The sequence below is a fragment of the Thermobia domestica genome, chromosome 15, assembly GCF_964235325.1.
Source record: "Thermobia domestica chromosome 15, izTheDome1.hap1.1, whole genome shotgun sequence".
NCBI lineage: Eukaryota > Metazoa > Arthropoda > Insecta > Zygentoma > Lepismatidae > Thermobia > Thermobia domestica.
The window spans coordinates 82,406,649-82,421,974 of NC_137468.1; the positions used below are offsets into that span (position 1 = coordinate 82,406,649).

The 15,326-nt window shown below is 35.8% G+C and overlaps 1 protein-coding gene across 1 annotated transcript in view; it reads left to right on the top strand.

Annotated features, from left to right (window-relative positions):
- The window catches only part of LOC145671113 (alkaline phosphatase, tissue-nonspecific isozyme-like), a 524,627-nt gene that overhangs the window by 403,306 nt on the left and 105,995 nt on the right, over positions 1-15,326 (top strand). The gene's annotated exons all lie outside the window — the stretch shown is intronic.

The following is a 15,326-nucleotide window of genomic DNA, read 5'->3' on the forward strand; positions in this document are numbered from 1 at the left end:
AAACATGGAGCTACCGCTTTCCTAACACTTGCGACTTCCTCCGAGCATTCGGATGTCGACTTGTTGTCAAGGCTTACCTCTTTCTACTTTGGACCCTTCATGAAATCAGAGTATATCTGAAAAATCTATTGAATAATATTCTGAGAATTTCATCCTGCAGGAATATCTGTACACCATTGCACATTATGGAATATGCACTTTTAAATTGGATTGCGTATGCGTGACTTCCTTTATGTGATGAGGAATCACCATCCACAGTGTCTCGAATTCGAAACAGGACCTCTTGAAATTTGGCTTTTTTGCGATTTTGGACAGCCCTAGCACTGAAACTATGCACTTTTCGCCACAGGTCCATATGAACTTTTTCTCTTATTTATCTCTTAAAGTTTGTCGGTATAGTTCATTAACACCCCATATATATATATATATATATATATATATATATATATATATATATATATATATATATATATATATATATATATATATATATATATATATATATATCGGATCCATACACCTATACATACTGCAAGCCACATGTTTTCACTACGAACACGTTATTGTACAATTATAAGCAAACAGTGGCGGACGGCAAGAAGATGACTCACCTCCAGGAAGAAACAAAGATGATTCGGAGAACTACGAAGAAAGCCGGCAGCTTCTCCACAGGTCCTCCCTCCAAGAAAATGACTATAAAATACGACGACGGATCCAAGTAGTCACCAGACCACTGCTGATTGCTTACCTACCAAAACCTTCTCTCGAGGCCGCCATGGGCTAAGAAGACTTCCTTTAATAACTACTCCTGGGGCTACTATAAGTGACGGAGATATCCTGTAATACCTACTCCCGGAGCTACTATGAGTTACGAAGTATAACCGATTCAGTCTGAGGCCGCTGTGGGCTAAAACAATAATATCGTTTATTCCCAGACCACATCGCTTGCCGAGGAACTTTGCAATTATTGTACACTGAAAACATTTAAAGACTTGGAGAAAAGACTTACAAGAACTTTGTAAACATTTTATAGGACATTCTTTTTATAATAAAAAATTGAAGTCTTTAAAATTCGTACACATTATTTAGACGCTGCCTACAGAGCAATGCAATATATATGTACTAGCATCAATTACCCGCTTCGCTGGGTTAAATTAAGAAAAAATAGTAATATGTTTCCTTAGTCAGTCACTTTTTACTATTACTAAAGCACTCTTTGATATCGGTCATTTTCGATGATTTTTATATATCCCTCTCCCCTCTCCATCGGAAGTGTCATTGTTCATCTCAGCAATCCCGAAACTATGAATTCGACACTGATATTGATCATTTCGATCATTATATATATATATATATATATATATATATATATATATATATATATATATATATATATATATATATATATATATATATATATATATATATATATATATATATCCCTCTCCCCTTCCCCAACTTGCAGGGCTGAATTTAGATTTAAACGGCATCAGAAGTGTCACTATTCATCTCAGCGACCCAGAAATCTATGGATTCGACACTAATATCGATCATTTTTAAATGTCTTTCCCCTCCTCCGCCTTTAAGTTACACCGTCAAAGTGATATGACAAGAACCATCTCAGGTTTAAACTTCATCTAGGTTATAAATTTGATTGAAATCGGTCCAGGGTTCAAAAGTTATTAAGTTTTATTTATTTTTATATAGCTCCCCGTCCTATTCTCCTCCCCTAAGTTCTCCTGTCAAAGTGAAACGATAAAAAACATCTCAGGCCTGAACCTCATCTATGTTAAAAATTTGATCTAGATTGATCATTTGGTTCGAGACTTATTAAGTTTTATTTATTTTTGACTCCTCCCTCCCCTCCCCCTATGTTCTATCGTCAAAGCGAATAGATATATATCGTCCCAGGCCCAAACCTCTCATATGTTGAAAATTTGATCGAGATCGGTCGCGTGGTTGAAGAGTTATTGAGTTTATTTTTATAGATCTCTCCTCCCCCTCCCCTAACTTCTACCGTAAAAGTGATATAAAAACCACCCCAGATCCAAACCTCATCTATGTTCAAAATTTGGTTAAGATCGGTATGGTAGTTTAAGCGTAATGAAGTCACAAAGACAGTCACTTTTATTTTTATATTTTAAATATATCTTTTCCTCCCCCTCCCCTACGTTGCACCGTCAAAGTGAAATAACGAAAACATCCCAGGCCAGAACCTTATCTATATTGAAAGTTTGATCGAGAGTTATTAAGTTTTATTCATTTTCATATATTTCCCCTCTTCTCCCCCTCCCCTAAGATCTACCGTCAAGATGAAATGATAAAAAACTTCCCAGATTCGAACCTCATCTATGTTGAAAATTTGATCGAGATAGGTTGTTTTGTTCAAGAGTTATTAAGTTTTATTTATTTTATTATAATTCCCCCTCCTCCAAGTTCTAACGTCAAAGTGAATAGCCAAAAACACTCCCAGGCCAGAACTGCATCTACGTCAAAAATGTGATCGAGATCGGTCGGTCGATTCAAGAGGTTAAGAGTCACAAACATAGTCACTTTCAATTTTATAATATAGATTGTATATTTTCATTATTATTAGTCTACTTTATTTTTCATTATCATACTTGATTGTGATATGCGTTATTTTTAGGGTTTCACGCTCGCATGAAATAGTTTGTCAAAGTTTAGCTTCCCTTTTAAGCATCGAGGCTATATAAGAAGTGTACCTATAGTTTAAGGTGGAATCAGAACTACCATAATGCGTTCATTTTCTTAAACTCTCTCACAGGAATTGAACTTGGAACCACGTACATTAGAATAGCGGTGAGAGCTTCGTAAAATAGTAAAATATGTTATTATTATTATTATTATTATTATTATTATTATTATTATTATTATTATTATTATTATTATTATTATTATTATTATTATTATTATTATTATTTCTCTGCACAAATACTGTACAAAACGTGAAAATTGCTATGCAAATTTAAATTTGTTTAACAGTTTGTTGCAGAGAAAAGCAAAAGAAATGTACAAACTATGGCGTATAGAGCTGAAGAAAATCTAATAGTTGTGTTCTATAGCTGCAATATTATCGTCTATAACAGAGTATACAATTATAATGTAATTCTGTACTGTACTATGTATGTACACAGACATACAGGTATTGAATATCTTTAGAAATGTTATCCAATGCTTGTTTAGAATTTGTGGTTGCACACAGGAGAGACGTCGCGCCATGCAATCCCAAACATTATGGACAATGATGAGGTGTAACTTTTTCCGTTTTATTACACTGTAAAAAATGAGGTGTTGAAACAACACAAAATGACTACTACTTTAGTGTGTTAATTCAGTACCAAGCACTTCGCCTTCCGAGCATATTAAAAATAACTCGCTACTACCTGAGAGAATTTGCATTGGTATTTATCGTTTAATATGAGCAAAGCTTTGCGAAATATCTTTGGCACTTATGCCAACTAACAAATAATGTTCTTTGTTTTCTGTAATCGGTCACAATAATAATGTTGTAAACCTGTGAATCATCTGAGAACAGTTACACAGACAACAGTTCTACCATCTTCTGTGCATACGTACTAAGACGCAAGAATAGCAGATAAAGAATATAGATGGAAGCATTGCTATCTGTATACCTGTTGTCAGATGATTCACAGTGACCGATTACAGAAAACATATAATGTTATTAGTTATTTGCCATAAATGCAAAATATATTTCGCAAAGCATTGCTCATATCAAACAATAAATACCAATACAAATTCTCTCAGGTAGTAAGGAGTTGAATTGACACACAAGTAACACGCTAAAGTAGTCATTTTGTGTTGTTTCAACACCTCATTTTTTGCTGTATACTGTTAGCTTTTTGAACGAATGCGAAATGGTAGAAATCGTGTTCCCACGAAACAAAATTTAGCAAATAATATCAAATGAACATGAAAAGATTGTTTATTTAAATGTATCGTATTTTTAAACACTATTACAGAAGTATTATTGTCAAGTGATAGGGATATATGATGTCGTCTCTTATGTCTGGAAGAGAGAGAAAAATATTGATGTAAGAAATGAATTTTGTTTCGCATTGTGTAAATACAGTAGACTTTCATATTATAGGGATTCAGAAATGAGAGGACTTTTATTATCAGTTCCAGTTTCAATAGCAGGATAAAGGATGAAGATCAAATCTACACTTGGGATGCGAAATCTATTTTTAAAATAAACGGCTATTTCTTGTTATCAATTACTGCTCTTTCTCTTTCGGCATCAATACTGAAACACTATTCACACAAATGATCCAGCAATTGTGATATCTGATACACGTGCTGCCCTGTCGCGACAAAACTTTGGCGGAGCAGTTTTGAGAAAAAGAGCCGTAAAGTCGCCACAGACCTGCTAATTTCCTACTTACATCGAAATTCTCTTTGGTATATTTTCAAAAGTATTTGACTCAGCTCAATGCTGGGCCTGGTGAACATAAATATCGGTGGCGGGAAATTCAAAAATGCTTATAGCCACAAAACGATGTAACTCAAGTTACAGCGTTTTGTCGCGACACGGCAGCGTGTCAAATAGTACTTATTAAACATAAATATCATATTAAAGAAAGAATTATAAATTGCAAACATAGGCCTATGAACTAAAGAAGGGCACCATCATTCATTTTTGCCCTCAAGAGGGCCGCCCTCACCCTTACTCGTCTTCCTTTTGGAGAATAGGGTGAGGTGAGTAAGAGTGAGGACATTAACAATATTTAAGAGTGAATGTAAGTGACTGTGAGTGTCAGCCAGGTAATTGAGGGTGAGGGCATCATGAAAATTTGAGTGTGAGGATGAATGAATGTGAGTGTGAGCCAGTTGATTGAGGGTGAGGACACCAACAATATTTGAGTATGAGGGAGAGTGAGTGTGAGCGTGAACGAGTTGATTGAGTGTGAGGAGAGTGAGTGTACGTGTGAGGAAGTCGAATGAGGGTGAGCGTTACTGACGGTTAGAAAAAAATGCCTGTCTATGCTATGTACCACTATTGGATACTACCAACAGATAATATTACTTTTCATACTTATTTGATTACATACTAACAAAATCATACTTGTTGTGGTCAACGTTTAATCAAATATCAGTAAAATAAGTTAAAATATTTCCAACGCCGCGTTTTGCTATTGAATCCTCTCGATTGACTCTAGTGTTCAATTTGGAACCACTCATTCTTCTTTCATTAGCTGTGAAAACCTTGTTTGTACTTTTCCTCCAACTAAATTTCTTTGATGTATGCACTGGCAAGCCAGCTTTCTTCTTTCTTTAGAAAGAACTGATTCCTCATTTGCTACTCGTCATTTTATCAGCTTTTCTAACTTGTCTGTTTAGTTATTCATGATGCATTTATTTCAATCTCTTGTTGAAGATGAAGAGTAAATTTTGGTGCCTTCAGTTTCAACTCCATCTTTATTTTTCACATTAAATAGAATATTTCTTTCTCATTGGAAATTGCTGGATTCCTCTTCATTTGATGCATACAAACAAATCTAGCTTCCTTGTTAAAGCATCTAATTACTTTAGTGGGACGTTCTCTTACCATAATTGACCACTTACCCAATTTTCCTTTCATTATAAATTCTCTCTCTGCGAATTCCAAGCTAGCGTTGTTTGAGCTTTCCACTTATTTTTTTCTCTTATATCTTATTTTACTATATATTTTCAACATAAATTCTCTACAAGAAACAAACACACCAACGGAGTTTATGTAATCAATGTGGGTCTCTCTCATCAGCTATATGAGAAATTAGCACATCGGCAATTTTACTATGAAATTTAATATAATATATTAATTATTATTTAGAAATTAATCTCGTATTAATCTATGGAGGATTTATAGCATGAACTAGCTTTTGGTTCGATTAAAGTATAGCGTTCTTTGCAGCAGGAAAGTTATATGAGACGTGGACCTAAAGCTTAACTGGGGTCTGAAACTCAGGAGCTCTCAGCGGGAATCAAATCAAGGTCTTCCGCGCCAAAGGTGTGTATGCTAACTACGAGGGTTACCGTAAAAGTCATGGCGACAATTTGTTTTAACGAAGATGAGGACGAAGCAAGAAATTCTGAAAAATACAAATGGAGGGTTAGTACCTATCTAAATGTTACATATAGGGAACTGTATCAGCATACATATATGTTACATATGTCAGCTATATGTTACATACGTATAATTGTATGTGAAATCCTGACCGCCTATATACAGTTCTTTTGTTCGTACGGAAAGTACATTTATTCGGAACACTTATACGGAAAATACGTATGTATAAAATATACTTTTTCAGTTATACGTTTGCTGTACGTTAAGTCCAAAACTCACATATAATCTGCATTTTTACGTATGCCACTTACGTTTTTTCTCAATGTGTAGGGAGTTGGATGAACATACATATCCCGGCTCCACAGGCCGGTGGCTAGCCCAAAAATATAGGGGAAGCCCGGCTGAAGTTAGGGAGGCCCGATCCGACCATATTATAGTTCATCATTATATTATAGTTCATTTGCAAGCCTACTGTGAAAATTTTAGGGGGCCAGCAAAAATTTAGGGTTAGTGGCACCCCTAGACCCTCCTGGATACAAGCCTGCGGCTCCATCACAATATAACATTCGAAACAACGGATGAGGTTCGTTTCGCGAGATATATGTATGAACATCTGCAATTACAATTATACGTAATTGTAATCACATGTGCAATTACAAGGTATGCTCATGTGCAATTACAATTATGCGTAAAGTCCATAAACACATATCTACCAAAGACATCTTGAGTCCTTCGAAGTAGTCACCCAAAGAATCCACTCCATATTGCCAACGGTGTGGAAGGTATCGAATATTCGTGGTCCCACCATGAGTGAATACTCTGATTTCACGGCTCACTGCTGTGGCAATGTCTTTACAATGTTCGCGATCGTATTTATTCAATGACATCTTAAGCTTTCCTTTAAATCGCAAGACGATAAGTCTGGTGATTAGGGTGGATGCTCGAATACTTCCCATCGGCATTTTGCGAGGATATTCTGCACACGCTCTGTTGCTGTGGCGTCATGATCCTGCCATCTAGTGAATACTTTGGGAGACTACTTCAAAACTGGGCTTTATGCATAATTGTAATTGTGCTTGTCATGGTTTGTAATGTTGTAATTCGAGGTATGAAGCGAGCGATTCATTGTACTCATTTTTCTCGTGTTATATTCTGATGGGGATATCTATGTTCGTGTAAATTCCTATGTTACTTTTGCATACAGTGAAACTTGTATAAAGTGGAAAGCGACGGGTCCAAATTTTGTTTCCGTTTTGGACAGATTTCCGTTTTATACAAATCAGAAAATAAATAGCTACAAAAATAAGACAGATGAAAATAATTTTATAGTTTACCTTTATATTTGCTCAGGAACTCCAAAATGAGTCTTTCATACTCTACACACACACATACATACACACACGCGCGCGCAAAATATTCTGTATTTTTGTGGTTTTTAGGACACACACCACTTAATATTCTTTCAGCACTAAAACACTTCAAATGGTGTGAACACTTCAAATAAATGCAAGAAAATCTACTGAAACTCAAGATGCAGTTTAGACAGTTATACAAACTATTTTTAGTTGCAGTTTACCAACATCATTTTTCCCTCCATATACTTATTTACATTTTTGCCACATTTCTTTCAAGGTAAGTTGTTTTGTTCTTCGTGACAAGACTTTTTTTTGTAACACTTCCCTGGCAGAATAGAATGGTTCTAGGAGGTCTGAATAATTTGAGTCAGCCGCAAATTCAATGAGGTCTTCAACATAATGAAGAGCTTCTCTTAAAGAACCAATTCTAGGTTCTCTGATTTCTTCAACTTCAGTGACATCGTCGTCCTTTTCTTCTTCAGTTTCAGGTCCATGCAACAGATCCGCAGCCGATTCAATCATAGAATAAGTTGCTATCTGGTTGTCCATTTTGTTGACAAGAGTTTAACGGCTTCAGCAGTCTCCATTATTTCTGCTATGTCAGAACTTTCAGAAGAAGAATTTTCAGTAAACCCAGCTTTCATAAAACATTTAGCTATGGTTTCGTTTCTAATTCTTTTAGCAGAAACAGCAATCCAATTTACAGCATCAAGTACAGTCACCGATTTCACTAACTGGCTTGCAGAATTGCTTGATGACATGTTACTTACTAGAGATTCCAGCACTAATCGCCTGTAGTGACTTTTAAAGGTGAAAATTACACCTTGGTCCATAGGTTGTGACACACTTGTAGTATTCGCAGGAAACCAAGCTATAGTAAGGTTGGACAATTTTATATGGGGATGGCATGGGGCATTGTCCAAGAATAACAGAACATGACGATTTTCTTTCTTCATCTTCGCATTGAAAGAATTTAACCATTCTTCCATAATGGTACTTGTCATAAAAGCACTGTTGTTGTTTCGCCACACAACTGGCAGACATTTAACATTAAAATTTTTAAAGCAACGAGGTTTTGCAGATTTCCCAATCACAAGAGGCTTTTCCATTTCTCCTGTCATGTTCGCGCATAAAAATACAGTGAGTTTTTCTTTCGACATTTTCCCCTTGTATATTTCTCCCCACGCAATGTCAACGACTTGCTCGGAAGTGCCCGAAAGAATAAACCAGTTTCATCACCATTAAAAATGTCTTTTGGTTCATAGTTTTGTGTCAGTTTACGCACCTTGGGGATCCACTCTTCAATTGTTTTCGGGTCGACATCTTTTGGCTCACCACAAACTTCTCTCCACACAACATTATGCCTAGACTTAAAACTGTCCAACCACCACGACGATGCTTTAAAATCAACTTTCCCCAAACATCTGGCAATCGAAAGAGCTTGTAAGATAGGACAAGAAATTGGCAAGTTTTTCGATTTGGCACTTACAAACCACTCCCATACCAGTTCGTTTATTTTCTTGTTGCCCGTTACTTTTCCTACCCGCTTCGCATTGCCATTCCCTTCCATCCAGCACTTCAGAATTTTGTCCTTGTTTTTAAGTGCATCATAAATTTGTATTTTTTCGCACTTAAAACGGCACATGATTTCTTTCACCGAAATTTTGTCCTTTTCCTTGGATTCAATGATTTGTACCTTTTCATCCAAAGTGATTGTCACGTGTCTTTTAGCCATTGTGTGTAATGGCTAAAATTAAAACACTATAAAACAGCTTGTTTTAACCACAGAAGAAAAAACACGACACTGAACACAAACTCAGAACACTGTAGAAATGTACTTGTCTCTCGCTCCATTCCCCTCTAGTTTTTGATGACAACTTTCTGTCATTATGCTTGAAATGCATTTGCTTGGGGCAAATTTAGTGAACCGTGAGCAAGCACCAGCTGTAAATGAAGATTCTCAGATTTTGGAGAGCCACCAACACAAAGACTTGTGGACTCCAGCATTATTTTAAGACCAGGTGAAGTTCACAGGTGGAGGACTGAGAGCAAATGCAGATAGAAAAAATGGTACATGAACAGTAACCTGTCAATCATCTGCTTCAGTGCTTGCGAACAGCAAAAGATTGTCATAGGAAAACGAGGTCAAATCTCTAGCGGTATTTTGTGATGCATTATTTAAAGGTAAGAACTAATGGAGGAGGGTTCACTTGTTCTAGTAAATGGCATTCCATAATGATCTCTTCACCTCCAAATAAGACACGCACAAGAGAGATGAAAGGTAACCTGTTGCAGCCTTCCACTGCGAAAAAGAGATTCCGTTTTATGCAAGTTTCAAAGGTTCCCTGGGACTATTGTTGCTTTCCGTTTCCGCGTTAGGGAAGATTCCGTTTTACAGAAACTATTTGTAAAGGAATTCCCATAAGAGCTGCCGGGACTTTGAAAAATGTCCGCTATAGACAGATTTCCGTCTTATTCAAGTTCCGGTTTAAGCAAGTTTCACTGTATATACTAACCTTTCATTTGAATATTTCAGAATTTCTTGCTTCCTTCCCATTTTCGTAAAAAACAAATAGTTGCCATGATTTGCGGTTACCCTCGTACGTAGCCACGAGGAAGTACAACAGAACTACCAAAGTAGCAAGAAAGCTTTCGGCCAGTTGGCGCGTGCTTGGCTTTTGGCTTTCTACGCTTGCCCTTTCAAAGCATGCTTTCATAGAATCTACCTTTTGTTATACTTGCAAGTAAACTATTAATCGATCCTTCGCAAAGCGTCATAGTATCACTGGCCTTTCATTGGCTATTGACTTGCAGCTAGTGTAAAACGCTTGCGACAAGCTTGAATGGAACACTGAATGCAAAGTTGCCCCCATGTAACTTCGTTACTGGAATCCAGCTTGCGGCATACTTGTACGCTTTCCAATCAAGCCGGATGCAAGCTTGTCGCAATGTACATTTCCAGAAACCGGTTTGCAAATTGTCTCTCCTACTAGGATACCCACTGATAAAAGAGGAGAGAGATGTTTGAGTGTTTATTTATTTGTTTAGTGTGAGAGATACATAAATAGAAGCATTTATGATAATGTATGAGATACTCTAACATTACAAAGTAGCAGTGTCACGTGTACACCAGGTGAAGGAATTAAGTTTTCTATTGCGTGATATTTTCCCAATTAATATTGGAACCGGAACTGGTAGTAGATTTCTACCACTTCCTGTTTTAATAGACAGAGATTAGATTGGATGTGGAAATATTCTTGGGAAACCTAATTGATTACCCCAAAAAACTGCTTCTCGCTGTCTATTACGATTTGTACTTTATAGCGATTAACATTAAAACCGGAAGTGGTTGATTTCTGTCACCTTCGGATTTTATAGAGGGTTAAGGCAGAAGATTGTACCTATTCTTAGAACGCTAAATCGATTTCAAAAACAGCTTCTCGCTATCCATTACTACTTGTACTGTATAGCGATCAACGCTAAAGCCGGAAGTGGTTCACTTTTACCACTTTCGGTTTGAATAGAGGGTTAAGATAGGAGGTGGTATCTACTCTTAGAATACTAAATCACTTTCAAAAACGCGCTTCTCGCTATTTCTTATTTTTGCTCTAGGAAGATCAATATTGATACCTGAAGTTATAATGAATTTATGTTATTTCTAGTTTTGAGCTCCCTCGTGGCTAAGCGACCCGTTTGACGTGCGAGATCAAATCAGGATTCAATTTCTGGCAGAAGTTTATGTAGCTCGGATTCCCTGTTAAGCTGTGCGTCCACGTCTCATATTGCCTTGCTGTTCAAAGGAACGCTAAAATCAAAACAAATCAACATCAAACTTCTGGTTATGGCAACTGATAAGGATAGAGATAAAATGTATTCTTGAAACGATTAATCAATCGTAGAAAACAGTTTTTCGCTATCTGTTACAGTTTTACTCTCTAGTAAGAAATACTAAAACCGGAAATGGTTGGCCATCTAAATTATGGCCAAAATTGATAGTGATCCATCAAGGATTTCTTGAGATTTTTTTGTCGCCCAGGCGGACTAAGACACAGACAGAGTAAATACAGGGTGGCCCAAAAATAGGTCTACAGTACTATTCTGATAGCTCATTGCGTTTTATATAATTTCTTATTGTTATCCATCAGATACACTTAGTTTCTTTATTATTTGTTCCTAAGTGTTTTTACTTACATATTAAGCTCGGAAAAGCCGAAACAAATAAACCCATAAACTTGAATATTATACTTGTTCAATGCAGGGATGTATACCTACTTTTGGGCCACCCTGTAGTATAAAGTAGTGTGAGTTTTGGTAAATCAAATGTCTTAAAAATCATAGTTTGTGCAAGTCAGGGTTTAGCTCCACCCGTTATTATTATTATTATTATTATTATTATTATTATTATTATTATTATTATTATTATTATTATTATTATTATTATTATTATTATTATTATTATTATTTTGGCAGGTCCTGGGCCTAATGAGATTTTTCCCCATTTAGGTTTGGGTCTGGAAATGTTTCTTCTACGTTTTTTTTCGATTTTCCCAATATTTTCTTCTATTTTTCAATTCATCGATCAGTTATGTTCTTTTCTTCCTATTCCTCGTTTTTTTTCCTTCCATCTTTCCTTCCATGGCGGTATGAAGAAGACAATTTCTTCGCAAGGTGTGTCTAATCCAATTGGTTTTCCTAACGAGGCTAGAACCGTTATCTTCTCTGCCACAGGATAAACTCACGACTTTCGATTTTTCGATGTTGATTTCCATTCCAGTAGTAGTACGCCAGTGTCAATCATCTCCTGTTATACGAAAAGAATTTCATCACAAGAAATATGAGCGAGTTATTGCAACTAACAAGGTCTTAATTACAAAAACAAATTAAAGAGAATTAGACAATTGCTCCAAGATGAAACTTTATCATTCGGCATTTTTACATGCTTTGAAAAAATGAAATGAAATCTTTGAGTTTTACGTCCCACGGTTATGCCGGTTAGGCTAAAGGGGACGGTGATGATGAGTAATGAATGAAATGGTGGAATGAAGAAAGTGGGAGGAAACGGTAGAACCCCGAGAAAACCCACGCACACGATGTTTGTCCACCACAAGGTTCACTTGGCGGGGGCTGGGATCGAACCCGGGACCCCAAGCACCAGAGGTGAACGCTCTACCACTGAGCCACCGCGGCCCCTTTACATGCTTTGAGTGTCATCCGATTACATTACTTAAAATAGAAATATTGTTTTAGATATAAAAAAAGATGTGTTGGATGATCGAAAGACACGACATACTTATCAAGTTGATATTAGAAAAAAAAATACTTCGCAATCATGTAAAATCGCAATTGATGACACATTAAATTAAAAGATACTCAATAATTTATTTACTCATTCAAAACAGATCAAGAATTCTGCCTTCAAACTAGTGCGTGTAAAGAGCTATAACACTTCATAGAGTGTTGTATGAAGTGAAAATCGCTGAAAATAATTTGTTTCTTATATCACATATAAGGATTTCTTGCTTCTTTATAATAAGGTATTGCCTGCTACTAGAGTATTTGAAAACTAAGCATGTCTTAATTTAATTGAATATTTATCTTCATTATTTTGAATTACGTAGAGTTTAATGTCTATTTTGCTGACTGTTTCAAAGGAATTTGATTTACCAACCAACTTCTTTATACAGGGTGTTTCGAAACAACACCGACAAAGTATAGGAAGTGATTCCTGATATCAAGATAAGACGAAAAGTATAGACCAACTTCGGTGCACATATACTTCCTTTCGGAGTTATAGGCTGCCGAAGACATTAAAAAAATGTACTTTCAATCTCCATAGCTCCAAAACTATGGGACCTACTGTTGTCGGGTCATGACTTCACTTAGGAAGTAGTATGTACCCTATCCAAATATCCAAATTTCAGAATCCTAAGGTACACTCATGTCCAAAATTATTGTCGCATATCTATAACTGTCTTCTTGTAAGAATATAATTTGATAATTATTTTGCAGGGTACTTTCAATACTGATATTATGTGTGTAATCGAAAATATATATTTGCGGTAAATTTCATAGGAAAAGAATTATAAATACGAAAATTAGAATGAGTAAAACACAATGTTGCTAAATGGACAAGAAAGTTTTATTTTCGTTTTATTGTTCTTATGTACTGCTCTTTTGACATGAAATTTACCACATACATGTCTTTGCCGATTATGCACATAATAACATTATAAGAAATACCGGCCGAATTCGTTATCAAATTATATTCCTACAACAGCATATTTATAGACATGCGACAATAATTTTGGACATGAGTGTACTTCCGTAACAATTTTTATAGAGGTAGTTGGTGAGTACTTCAAATTATATGCCTGTAGCCTAACTCCCTCTATAAAAATTGTTGCAAGACTATTGCAGGATTCTGAAACATGTATTTTTGGATAGCGCACATATTAGTTCTTAAGTGAAGTCTTGACCCGACTACAGTAGGTGCCATAGTTTCCGAGTTATGGACCCTTAAAATTTATTTTTTCATGTTTTCGGCATCCTATAACTCCGAAAGGAAGCATTTGTGCACCCAAGTTGGTCTATACTTTTTTTCTTATCTTGGTGTAAGGAATCACCTCCCAAACGTTGTCGGTGTTGTTTTGAAACACCCTGTATATTTACCTTATTTACCCATGAATCCGTCCATCCGGGAGACAAAAAAATCTCAAGAATTACTTGATGGATCAGCATCAAACTTGGCGAGGTTGTAGAGGGTCAAAAGTTTGGAATAGAGTTCGTTGATGAAGATGGTATTCAAACCGGAAGTGGTACAAATAAACCATATCCGGTTTTTACATTGAACACCATAGAGCTCAAGCGGTATAGATAGCGAGAAACTGTTTCCTGAAACCAATGAAGTTTCTCAAAAGTGTATTTCACTTTCATCCTTAACTCTCTACTAAATCCGGAAGTGATAGAAATCCACTACAACTTCCGGTTTTAATATTGATCTACATAGAGTAAAAACGGTATTAGGTAGTGAAAAGTGGTTTTCTATAATCAATTAAACGTCCCAAAATTATATTTCATCTCCACTCTAATCTCTCTACTAAAATCGAGGAAGTGGTAGAAATCTAGTACTACCTCAAGTTTCAATATTGAGAAAATATCACACCATAAAAACCAAATTCCAACACGTGGTGTACATGTAACATTGGTACTTGTTTGAATTATAAATACTTATTTTCTAGGGATGGCCAATTCTGGAATCTGTAAATTAAAATCGGGAAAAATCCGGAATTCGAAAAAAATTTGGAATATTTTCGAATTCCGGAATTTTTCTGAATTCCGGAATTTTAAAAAGTTATCTTTTCGAATTCCGGATTTTTCCGAAATCTGTTTTTTTTATCTGAAATTTTTCCGAAATCCGGAATTTTCCGAAATCCAGAAAGTGAAATTTTAGTTTCCGGAATCCAATTCCGGGAAATTTTGGCTATCCCTACTGTTTACCACAGTTTTACTATCTGAACATCCAGTCTAGTCTGTAGTTAGGAGTTTCTTATTTCGAAGAATAAGAGCTAACTATGTGTAGGCCTATTACTGAAAAATATATACAGTAAGTGATATTAAAGTTGGCGCTTATTATTGTTTAGTTTAATATTTATTATGAGGTGTTTACTATAAGCAGAGATCGGTATTTAAGGAGTTAGATGTTTTGAGAAGTTAAAAACAAAATTGAAATAACAGTAACATTAATATTAAGGTGAACGGAAATTATACGATATTTCTATTAAAAATAAATTAGGCAAACATAAATCTATATATATAAAAGAGAACGTACAAATCCTTTGTTAGCTCATCACGCTAATACGGCTGAACCAATTTCTTTCATTTTTGGG